The following is a 4,082-nucleotide window of genomic DNA, read 5'->3' as shown; positions in this document are numbered from 1 at the left end:
AAGGATCCGAACTTACTATCTTTATGTCATAACCTTCTAACTGCTGGGGTTATAAACCTGTACTATAAAACCTTGCCACCTCCATTTCTGCATTTTGGATTTTTCTAGTCAGTACATTGTGGGGCAGAGTATTGACCAAAGGCTTTTTACCTTTCCATTTATTCTTACAGACATCAAGCAGAGAGCCATCTTGACTGAAGCTATTTAAATTTGAGTTGCATGTCAGAAATGAACAGCAGGGAAGATATTGGGCATCAAACAAATACTCTTTCTGGAGCATCTTAGGCTGTGTATTCCAGAAGCAGAACAAAAGCTGGAACTGCAGTGTGTTCCCAGATACCTTTATGGATGATGGTGGGGACAATGGAATTCCCAAATTCTGTTATAGGAGAGAGCTGTGGGAACCTGTTTTTCTGATGTCCTTAATCCTGGCATCTCAGTTTCAGTACCTATACAAAACCACAGGCTACAGGTTATACCCAGGACTCTGAGGATGTGTTCCTCAAGATGTTTTTAATTTGCAAGCATCAGCAGTATTGGCAACATTAGTAATACCCAAACAATCAAATAACACCAAGAAAGCTTCCAGGTTGACAAACACTAGAAAGATGTGGTGGGAGGCAAGGACATGCCAGGGTCCTTTGACACACAGTGACAGAAACTGATCAGTTGAGTCTGACAATCAAGTACAGTGATGTAGAAAACAATCAGAGGTGATGATACCAGCCACTTCATTGTCTTCATATCCATCTGTGTCACCTTGTGACAGGCCTGTTGTTGAATAACTTCCACAAAAGTCTTTCTTTCTACTCAGGATTTTAGAGATTGAGAGTTGATGGTTCCTCTGGACTGAGCTCTGTTCAGCTGGTCTGTACTAGGAGTGCTCATGAATGTGCATCAGATTAGAGAGCTGGCAAGGATGGACTGTTTTTGGAATGGCCAGATCAATACCCGCTTCTTATCTCCATATGGTTTCTGTTCTCCAGATGGCTAGTCTGGGCTTGATTTCATGGTGGCTGGGTTTCCCGAGTAGAGAAAGGTCTAGGAGAGTCAGAAAAAAATACTTTTAAAAAAAATTATTTATTTTTTACACTCCATATTCCATTCCCCAAATCTCCCAATCCACCCCCCCCTGACTGTTACATATTCCAGGCCTCCTCTCCACCTCCCCTGTCTCCACATGGATGCCCCCAATCTCCACCCCACCTGATCTGTAAACTCCCTGGGGCCTCCATTCTCTTGAGTGTTAGGTGCATCATCTCTGAATGAACACAGACCCAGAAGTCCTCTACTGTATGTGTTTTGGGGGTCTCATATCAGCTGGTGTGTGCTGTCTGTTTGGTAATCCAGTGTTTGAGAGATCTCAGTGGTCCAGATTAATTGATCTTCCTACAGTATCACCTTTCTCCTCAGCTTCTTTCAGCCTTCCCTAATTCAACAACAGGGATGCTGCTTCTATCCATTGGCTGGGTGCAAATATCTGCATCTGAGTTTTTCATTTGCTTGTTGGGTCTTTCGGAGGGCAGTCATGATAGGTTCCTTTTTGTGAGTGCTCCATAACCTTAGTAATAGTGTCAGGCCTTGGGACTTCCCTTTGAGCTGGATCCCACTTTGAGCTTCTTGCTAGACCTTCTTTTCTTCAGGCTCCTCTCCATTTCCATCCCTGTAATTCTTTCAGACAGGAACAATTATGGGTCAGAGTTGTGACTAGGGGATGGCAACCCCACCCCTCACTTGATGCCTTGTCTTCCTGCTGGAGGTGGGCTCTATAAGTTTCCTCTCCCTATTTTCTGGCATTTCATCTAAGGCCCCTCCCTTTGATTCCTGAGAATCTCTTACTTCCCCAGTCTCTGGTGCATTCTGGAGGGTTCCCCTAACCTTCTATTTCCTGAGGTTGCCTGCTTTCATTCTTTCTGCTGGTCCTCAGGGCTTCAGTCCTTTTCCCTCACCCAATACCAGATCAAGTTCCACTCTCTCCCCACCTCCCCTCACCTTCTGTCCACTTTCCCTCCCAGACCCCTTCCTCCCTCCCCACTTGTGATTACTTTCTTCTCTCTCCTAAGTGGGACTGACTCATTTATGTCATTTCTATTCTTGATGTGCTGGTCAAAATGGGCTACATTATTACCTAGATTAAAGGTCTTCCTCCTCTTCCCCTACTCTATGTGTGGGAAAAGCTACTTTATGAGGATATAGCTACAAGGAAAGTAATTTGTGGTTATTCCTCAAGCCTACAATTTTTCAAGTAAGAACACAAGCTCTTTTAGTATTAAGTAAGCAGATACTATATTAAAATTACTTCCTGCTTCTGGAATTAACAACTGTTGAAACTAGTACATGGGAGCTAAATGGGGCATGCCCAACATCACCTTTGTGGGTGATGAAGGTGGAATGGGGAGCTGGCTTACATTTACATTCTGAACAGACTTTCTATTTCTCCTGGAAATAAAGTAACCATCTGGAATAAGACATGTTCCTGTGCAGGGACATAAAAGCATTTGTGCTAAGGTAGGTGGATGCCAGCAAGAAGGGAGCGCAAGGACAAGGTCAGATGGAAACACTTTACTCTTTGCTCTATAGTGAAAAAGTAGATTACCCAAGAGATAAAGAAAAATGTGGAAGACAGGGAAAAGAGTTGCTGTTTTATGAACCTCCGTGGGAATACTGTGAAAGGGAGAAAAATGTTTCCCCTTAACCCAAATGTGTTTCCAAGCAATGAAGGTATTCTTCTGGTGTCCTGGGTACCATTTACTCTATCCTCTAGTTTAACTTTGCTTGGCAATAAAACCATTAGTCATGTTGGAGATGTAGATGGCACTCAAGTTTCCCAAGAGGACTAGCAGAGCAAAATTTCTTCTTCTTTGAAAGAATAAGTGAAAATAAATGAGAACCAGGAGCTGGCTGCTTTGGGACATCAGTAGCTGCATTTTGTATATAGATGCCAATTCTTGGACTCATTTCCCCAATACCCTTAAGTGAAAGGGATGATTCTGTTTTCACCTAGTGCTTTAAGCAAGCAGCTAGACTATGCCTCAGATGACAGATGTGGCTTCTGTTTTTGCTTGGAGATGCTAGGAACAAATGTTGGGGGCTGACTTTTTAAATATTCAACCATCTTTAAAACTCAAGTGGGTAACACATTAAGCTGCTTGATTTCTCTGTTGGAGTTTGTCTTAGCTTCTACCTTGTATTCCTTGGATGCTGAGTAGGTTAACACTGCAAAGCCAAGCAGGCTTATCATATCCAAGTGTAGTTCAAAACTCAGCTGTTTGTGGTGGAAAAACACAGCTAACTCAAGGTGCTCACCTTCTCCTTTTTCCCTTACATTTCCTCAGAAGGCAGGTATCAGAAGGACAGTGACACCTGATCTGTGATCACCTTCTGTCAAAATGTCTAAATTAGGTGGCCCATGCCACCATGTATCTTTGATGCATGGTTCTATCTGGTTTCTTGTTGAGAAGCCATGCTTTCTGTGACTTAGTCATGACCTTGTCCTGATCCAAGCTTAGTTAGTTTAGCTAGAAATAGTTCAGTATTTCCATTCTACCATTAATAGCTTTAAAGACCTGTCTTTACTTCTACATTGGGTCATATAAGACATCATTCTACAAGATGTCCATGACAATTCTACTACTTTTGTGCTGTGTTGGGAAAAACCTCTCTATGAGGCTTATAGGTTTGCTAGGGTATTCCAACTCTGAGAGCTCTTCAAATCATCTGCTGTTTCTGTGAGCCCTTCCATTTTATGATTTTCACTAGAAAGGACAAGAATGTACCTCACCCACTAATCAAGTCTCTTCTTTTTATCTCGGTGTCTTCCTCCTCTATCTTTTTCTTTTATCTTTCAGATTTTCTTCTGCTCAGCTCAGTGTATCTTACCTTTTCTTTCAACTTTCTTTATCTTTTACTTAGGTCCCATGTCTTATTCTGCTTAAGAATCAGCCCAAGGCTTTTACAGCAGTTTTGGTGTTGTGCCTATAAAACAGGACATCTAAAACTCAGTTGGGTTTTGGGAAAGCTATGAAAATCCTTCCCACAGAGGTCAAGGTGTACAGGAACCTGATGCTGTTTGCTGACATCAT

The sequence above is a fragment of the Mus musculus genome, chromosome 8 (genome assembly GCF_000001635.26).
Source record: "Mus musculus strain C57BL/6J chromosome 8, GRCm38.p6 C57BL/6J".
Taxonomy (NCBI): Eukaryota; Metazoa; Chordata; class Mammalia; order Rodentia; family Muridae; genus Mus; species Mus musculus.
This window is presented reverse-complemented; position numbering follows the sequence as displayed.